The sequence below is a fragment of the Echinops telfairi genome, unplaced genomic scaffold (assembly GCF_000313985.2).
Source record: "Echinops telfairi isolate 266 unplaced genomic scaffold, ASM31398v2 ScPeMD7_3533;HRSCAF=4204_0, whole genome shotgun sequence".
Lineage (NCBI taxonomy): Eukaryota > Metazoa > Chordata > Mammalia > Afrosoricida > Tenrecidae > Echinops > Echinops telfairi.
Window position 1 is genome coordinate 99,011,736 of NW_022107431.1, and position 8,659 is coordinate 99,020,394.

The 8,659-nt window shown below is 45.3% G+C and overlaps 1 protein-coding gene and 1 long non-coding RNA gene across 2 annotated transcripts in view; both read left to right on the plus strand.

Annotated features, from left to right (window-relative positions):
• Nucleotides 1-8,659, plus strand: part of IMPG1 (interphotoreceptor matrix proteoglycan 1) — a 167,280-nt gene that overhangs the window by 62,913 nt on the left and 95,708 nt on the right. The gene's annotated exons all lie outside the window — the stretch shown is intronic.
• Nucleotides 86-1,067, plus strand: LOC123522223. Its single transcript, XR_006680498.1, has 3 exons — nt 86-232; nt 361-512; nt 601-1,067. It is a non-coding gene; the product is annotated as an uncharacterized LOC123522223 (long non-coding RNA).

Here is an 8,659-nt window from a genome sequence, read left to right on the forward strand (position 1 = left end):
AGTCGGGGTCTGCTGAGCCTGCAGGTCCAGGCCTCGCGGGTTTGGCCCCGTGGCCCCCAGCACTTGGGGTGCCACGGGGCGATGGGCAGGCTGAGCGGTGTGCCTGTCCTCCCCGTCCTGGCAGAACCAGCTGTCAGGGTACCTGCTGAGGAAGTTTAAGAACAGCAGCGGCTGGCAGAAGCTCTGGGTGGTCTTCACCAACTTCTGCCTCTTCTTCTACAAGACGCACCAGGTGGGCAAGGAGTGAATGTGGGCCCTCCCATCTGTTTGAAGGGGAGCTCAGGCCCCTCCACACCTGGTCTGGTGGTGAGCAGGGTGGCCTGCCCCGCGGTCCTCGGAACCCAGCACCCTGCCCTGCAGGACGACTACCCGCTGGCCAGCCTCCCTCTGCTGGGCTACAGCATCAGCCGCCCCGAGGGGGCCGACGGCATCCAAGAGCAGCGTGTCTTCAAGCTCCAGTTCAAGTCCCACGTGTACTTCTTCCGTGCAGAGAGCGAGTACGCACTGGAGAGGTAACACACCCCACCTGCGCGGCCTCACCCTGGGTAGTTGTACCAACACCCACACCCAGCCCTCAGGTGAGCGCCCCGCCCCTCCCAGGTGGATGGAGGTGATCTCAGGGCAAGCAGCACCGCTGGAAGGGAGTCCGGAGGGCCGAGTGCCATGCCCACGCCCGCACCCGCAGAGCAGGCCTGCAGGATGCCAGCCCCAGAGGACGACAGAGGGCCAGGCTGGCCAGCGTGCTGTGTCCAGGGCAGAGGGGGTACCCTTCACTCCGTAACTTCACGAAGCAGACAGACTGGCGTGGTGCACCCGACCCTTCTCAGGGCCTGACTGGGCCCAGAGCGGATAAGCAGAGGTCTTGGGAGCCGAGGGTCTGGGAGCAAGGCTCCAAGATGGACCCTCCCAAGCCCAGCCTGGCCAGGTGCACTTGGAGACAGCAGGACACCTGGGTCAGGGGCTTGGTTGGCAGCCGGCACCAGTCCTGCCTTCTGGGGGGCACTGGTTTTTGGGGACAGGGAGGGTCACACTAATACAACACTTCCAAATAAAACATCTCCACAGACCGCGTGTGGCCCTCTGTGCAGACCCGACAACCCCTGTAATCCTACACACACACACACACACACACCTGTCTCTCCCTGTAATCCTACCTCTGCACACACACACCCCCACACACACACCCCCACCCCCGCCCTCCTCAGCCACCACTAGCTTGAGAGTTTCTCTTCGAAGGTAGCCACTGCTTCTTTCATCTACAGAGCACTACCACCCAAGCACAGGCCACGGGGTGCAGTTAACAGCCCATAATTGAATGTGGAATTGAACCTGCCAGGGGCAGGAAGTACCAGGGAGTTATCATTTAGAAAGCATTGGCTTGCTGTTCAAGGTAATAGAAAACTGGCAATGGGAAATAGGAGTCGTTATAGAACTTATTAATGTAATTGATGTCACTAAATTGTTCCATGTGAAAATTTTCAGTGGGCAAAGGTTGTGTGTGTGTGTGTATGTATGATCATCAAAAGATACATTAAAATTGTTATTTTGGAAATAGACACATCTGTGAAATTGCATAACCATGAATTACATTCTGGGCAGCATGGACGCCTATGCCTCTTACTCATCATGACCAAGAAACACATCGTTTCCTCCTCCTCCTACTTCTCCATCAGAGAAGTCAATATTTTCTCTCTCAAATGGAGAAGAGATGAATGATTGAAACTTCCTAACCACCAGCCTCTCTTTGTAGCAGCATTCAGTCAATAAAACATAAAGAATAATTTCTACTCCCCACTCCAGCCTTCAAAAACAAAACATCAGCATGGGATGTTTATGAAGCAGAGAAATATTAAGACATGGGTTATTGAATAAATTTAAAAGTAGTGTGTTAACTTTTCCATTTGTTCTTTGAAACATTTTTTTTCCAGAACACCTTAGCATTCAACCCAATTTCAGAAGACTATGGATGACAGTGGGAGCTCAAATCCACCAGCAGCGTCCCTACATAGATTAAGCCTCTGATCCCCTCTGACTAGAGTTGAGGGACTTGAATAACCTTGCTATCAGACAGACTATTGTAAACTTGATTATGGCAGATGGAATTAGGTTATAATATGGTACCTGCTCATAAGATCTCCCACTTGACCTATTTTGGATTCATTCTAGTTTTCAATATTTTCTGCAATTGTTTTTCCCCACAGAGGTTTTGTACTCTGGTTTATGTTAATATTGTTGCTGTGTTTTTTTTAAATATAGTTTCTGTTTTTGTTTTTGTTCTTGTTTTGTTATTTTTGCTTTTTCATGATTTTTGGGGTTGGGGGTCTATTTTCCAGCATATGAGTCACAGGATTGGAAGGTGTAGAGAGGCAGGATTTGGTGTATGGCTTCTTGGGGACACTGGGTTGGAGGAAAATGAGGAGCAAATAATAAATACGGGAGTGGGGAGGATGCTCCAGAATCAACTGTGGTGATGTGTATACAACTCTTTTTAAATAGGACTGAACGACGGAAGTGAGACATATGTGATATATATGTCTCAATAAAATGATTGGGGGGGGAAGAGGCGGCATTTAAGAAACCACACAAGAGAGAGCCTCTGTGAACGTAATGGAGGGACAGCCTTCAATGGAATCCACCGTCCTACTGTGCTTCAAACCATCTTACTATGATAGCACGGTATGATATTTGAAGTATATGCCCCACAACCATTTTTTAATAAAACCTTAGGATTCAGTCCATTAGAGAATATTCAAATATTGAATAATTGGCTATATGTTATCTTCACTTACTATTAGGTTTCTACTCACCCAAAACCACCTCATGTAGACTCATGCAAATAAATTACTTTCTGCTTTGTTTTTTTTTAATCGGAGTTCTGGTCTTACTTCTGGAAGCCCCTGGATGGTGAAAACAATTACATGCTTGGCTGATAATGAAAGGTTAGGGGTTCAAGTTCACTCATAACTGCCTCAAAAGAGAGAGCTGGTGGTTTACTTTCCCAAAAAAAAAAAAAAAAAAATCAGCTCCTGAAAACGCTGTGGAGCAGAGTTTAGTCTGACACACATGGGCTGACCATGAGCTGAAATCAGGTCACTTTGCAGCTATTTGGTTGACTGCTGTTTGCTGTTTCTGTGGTGGTTGTGTACTCCTGTTTCGGTTAAGAATTGGCCATGTGAATCTAGGAATTACTTACTCTCCCTGGCCTGAATTTCCCCACTTAAAAATTCAAGATAAACTCAAGGTCCCTTTCCAAGTCTATAACACTATGTATAGTAATAATGACTACCACTGTTATAAAGATCTTATGTGTATTTGTTTCATTTTCACACATCCTATGAGTTCGACGGTATAATTTCTCCTTCTTTCCAAGTGAGGAAACTAAGGCACAGAGAGCTTGATTAACATGCTCAAGGATGGAATCCCTAAGAACTCCAAACTAAACTCACTCTATCGAGTTCATCCTGACTCATAGCAACCCCTAGGAAAGGGTAGAACTTCCCCCTGGGGTGTCAGGCCTAGCTGAAGGTCAGACTTTGGCAGCCTGGTACCCAGGATCTCTTCTTTTTAACAGGTTTATTGATATATAATTCACATCCCATACAATGGTTTAAACGTGCTAAAAAGAGCTGCAATCATCACCACAATCAATTTTAAAACAATTGCTTAATTCTTGCACTCAATAGGTTCAGCTCCCCACTACCCCACACTCTTCCCAGCCATAACCCTGAGAAACTATGAATCTAGTTACTGTCTCTAAATAAACCTACCTTGAATATCATATAAAGGAAATTAGACACACACACACACACACAAAACCAACAACAATCAAATAAAACAAAAGCAAAAGAAAGCAGAAAGTAATAAAAACTAGGAAAAAAACTTTTAATAAGTAAGAAGAACAAACAGAGTTAAATTTTAACCTGATTATATCTGAATTAATCCATTTTTCAATGCACTCTGTCTGATAGCAAAACTATTCTTAGCCTTGGTCAAGGTCAGAAGGGCATTCTCCAGTGGGTTAATCCACATGAGGGCTCTGCAAATAGATTTAGGACGTTCACTGTCATGCAGAGCCTCCCACAAAGCTGAAGCTCAAAATTTAAACTCAGATAGAGTTAGTTCCCTCCTGCAGTCTTGGATTTTATTATTTACAATCCTTGGATTGCATGGGCTAGCCTGCTTCTTTCCATGTGGCCTTAGCTGACACTTCACTTAGATGGCTGCTCGTTTTACGACTAGCCATTAAGGTCTGTGTTAGCCAGGGTTGTCCAAAGAAACAACTCAGTGACACTCATTGATGTAAAGGAAAGAGTTTTATATCAAGAAGTAATTACGTATCAAGAAGCCATCCCAGCCCAACCCAACTCAGGTCCATAAGGCCCTCTTCAGAATGACATAGCCACTTGCAATGATGCCAAAAGTTTAAGGCGGAATGCAGGAAGATCATAGACTGGAGTGGATCCAAGGTTGGCAGAAACTTGGCAGGGCACCTTAGGAAGCCCTGAGGGCCATCAGCAGAGTCATAACAAATAGGAAGGCCAAGGGGCAGAGAGAGGGAGCTTCTCAATCACCCCCATCCCTTGAAAGCACGGTACACCCCCAAGGAGACATTCATTATCAGGCTGTGACCTGATTGACAAATTGGATTCCACCCCTACACTTTAATCATCTAACTACCACAAGATCCAGACACTATTCTTTCTGCTAGCCTGGAACCATCTATTGTCTTCACCACACTATACGATGGCCCCATATCCTCAGTGATCTCCTCATGAGGGCAAGTATCAAGGAGGGCCATGTCATGAGAACTAAGTATTCTTAAATTAGGGCTATGATTAAATGTGGGCTCAAAATCCATGCACATCGCTATGGTTTATGGATGTCCCTGGTCCACTTTAGAGGCATTAGTACCCTGGGGCCAGGGGGAGATTAGAAATCATCCCTATGGGACATATAATAATTCTATTGATAGTATCAATTTAACCAATAGGGAACCCAGATGCTTAGCCACAATTCTGTGCTTCCTATCTTCCTCAAATGAATATTTACGAGGACAAGATTTCTTTCCTTTTTTTTTCCTTTTAATCATCATCAAATGAGATGCCCCAAAGAGTGTGTATTGCCCCGTCTTGTTCCAAAGACACATCCCATCAGCCCTGCGGTTCCGTTTGCACAGTCTCTGGCGTCGGGAAGAAGCAGACCTTCAGCCGCAGCACTGTGTTCCCTCCCCAGGCTCCCCACTCAACTGCTGAGACCACCCAACAGCCTGCTCCGGCCCTCACAGGCTGCTGTCAGATAGCCATTCAGCACCCCCACAGCCCAACGCCTGCATTAGCAAAGGCATTCCGGCCTAATCAGAAATTAATGGGCAGTGCTTTGCAGTAATTTAATTTCCACAGTAAACTTAATGAGCAATTTAATACAGATGTCAAAAGGAATGGCTTAGTTGTTGTCTGAATGCTTTTTCCTGTGCACACATTCATGTGAACTCAACTCGGCTGCCTTTTTATAGCTCTGTTTAACATACATCCCAGCAGAATCAGGGAGGCCCTTATGCATTTAGAATTATTAATAAGGGTAACTGGGCACTTAATTAGCAATTTAATGCTTAGTGCTCCATGATTGGAAGATCCCGGAAGATTATTTAGCACAATTACCTTCCTCCCCGGAAGCCTTCTGCACCCTCCTAAGCAAAGCTTATTCTTAATCAATCTCAACCGAGTTCACAAAGAGGGCATGGGCACACGCGATAAATTCCCTCTGCCCTTAGCCAGGGTCATGGTCCACTCCTGGAGGGGAGTAAGGGAGAGAGCGCTCCCATATTGCTGTCCCTGCTGTCGCGGTGGGTTTGCATGGGGGTCATTTTGTGTCCCATTGAATGTTAGCATCTATGTAACAATATTTCTGTACGAGAAAGTGATGGACCCGGATCTGAATGGTCCTGCTCCAGAGACCTCCGTTCATGCTGACACTTTAATCCCTGTGACTCTAAAGCCATTTGTCACCGGAGACCACCTGCTGCCCACCTGCTGCTATTACAAAGATGGGCTCCTGATACCAAGGCTCAAATAGAATGCAAATGGTTAGAAAATGAGGATGGCAACACATGTACAAGTATGCTTGATACAATTGATGTGTGGAATGTTATAAAAGCTGTAAGAGCCCCCAGTAAAGTGATTTTTCAAAAAGGCAGACTCTGGGGTAGAACAGGGCAAGACGATGCTTTCTATTAACATAAGGAGCTAGTCCCGGCATCCACATGGACAGTCCTCCCCTGGTTCTACAGGGCTCTGTCAATCGGAAGCAACTCAAACACAGGGAATTTGGAGGTTGGGCGTGGAACCTAACCACCTGGTTCAGAGGACTGGTTCAGGATCCAGGCCCCCACATCTTTACACACATCTTTACTTGGTCTAGATCCCATGTTGCTTTTTTCTGGGGCCATGGAGTAGAATACGATTTTATGCAAAGTCAAATGGCTCCAGCAGGTTCACAAAGGCTAATTTGTCCAAAGTAGATCTCCAGGGTTCTCTACCCAGGCATCTTGAAGTGAATTCCACTTCTGGACGGCAGCAGAAGTGTTTACACCACCCAAGGATTCCTTGCCGTATGCCAGGCCTTTTCTTTTTATATTTATTTTATTTGTTATTGTCATTGAGACTAGACATCACAAAACATACACCAGCTCATGGACTGTTCGATGGCATGAATTACTTTCTTCAAGGTGTGCAATTATTCTCATCCTACTTTTTTTCTGAAGGGTTTCTCCCACATTAAGATAAGCTCACTGCCCCCTGCAGTTCAGTTTGATCCCATATAGATAGCTTTGTTAGAGTTAGGTGTTGTCTAGTCAGTTCTGACTCGTAGAAACCCGTGTACCATAGAAGACAACAGAACCCAGCCCTGCACCTCAGACTCACGTCTATATGTCAGCCCATTGATGCGGTCACTATGTCAGCCCTTCTCTGTGAGGCCTCCTTGTTGCTTACGCTCTTCCACCCGTGCAGTCCTTCTCTAGGGGCTGAGCCCTCCTGATAACAAGTCTGTGACACAAAGTACATGAGAAATCTCAAATCAAAGGGTCGGCTGACTCTACTTCCAAGACAGACTTGTGCGCTCTTCTGGCAGTTGTGGCAATTTCGAGAGCCTTCTCCAATACCATGCATCAAATGCGACAACTCTGCTGGTCTCTTTCTTGGGCACTGTTCAGCTTTCACATGCATAGCAAGAGAATGTGCACAACTTGGGTCAGGCACATTTTCTTTTTTTTTTTTTTCAGGGCAGAGTATATACTTAATTTAGACGCAATTATATTTATTTTTTAAATCATTTTATTGGGGGCTCATACCACCCTTATCACAATCCATACATCCATCCATTGTGTCAAGCACTTGGGTACATTTGTTTCCCTCATCATTCTCAAAATATTTGCTTTCTACATGAGCCCTTGGCATCACCTCCTCATTTTCCCCCTCTCTCTCCGCTCCCCCCTTACCCATGAATCCTTGAAAATGTATAAATTATTATTATTTTGTCATATCTTACACCATCTGACATCTCCCTTCACCCACTTCTCCACTGTCCGTCCCCCAGGGAGGAGTTTATATGTAGATCCTTGTAATCGGTTCCCCCTTCTTCCCTCACCTTCCCTCCACGCTCCCAGCATCGCCACTCTCACTAATGGTCCTGAAGGGATCATCTGTCCTGGATTCCCTGTGTTTCCAGTTCCTATCTGTACCAGTGTACATCCTCTGGTCTAGCCGGATTTGTAAGGTAGAACTGGGATCATGATAGTGGGGAGGGGGGGCAGCATTCAAGAACTAGAGGAAAATTGTATGTTTCATCATTGCTACAGTGCACCCTGACTGGCTCATCTCCTCCCCACGGCCCTTCTGCAAGGAGATTTCCAATTGTCCACAGATAGGCCCTGGGTCCCCACTCCACACTCCCCTTATTCACAATGCTATGATTTTTTTTTTTTTTTTTTGGTCTTTGATGCCTGATACCTGATCCCTTCAACACCTCGTGATCTCACAGGCTGGTGAGCTTTGTTGTTTCTCAGTGAGATGGCCACTTGTTTATCTTCAAGCCAAAGGACCCCAGACTCTATGTCTTTTGATAGCCAGGCACCATCAGCTTTCTTTACCACATTTGCTTGTGCGCACAATTTTCTTTAGCAATAGTGACATATTTGCTTCTCAGCACTTTAAAGGGTTTTTGTTGGGTTTTCTTTTGGGGGGAGGGGGAGTTTTAAAGATTGTGCGATGCAATATGTGGTTTGATTTCTTGACTGCTGCTTTATGGGCATTAATTGTGGATCCAAGTAAAATAAAATACTTGATAACATCTATATCTTTTCATTTATCATGATATTTATTGTTCCAGTTGAGGAATAGTTTGTTGTTGTTTCTTTATGTTGAGGTGTAAACCACACTGAATACTATAATGTTTGGTTTTATCACTGGTAATAAATAGATCTTAGCACTTTTAATTGTGAGTTATTGCATACATCAATCTTATACTATAATTGTGCCATTTTGGCTAACAAGGCTGAGATTCAGAGAGGTTAAACAATGTACTAAAGACCATGCCATAGGACACGATCGCTGAAGACAAAGCAGGTGCATAAGCAAATGTGGTGAAGAAAGCTGATGGTGCC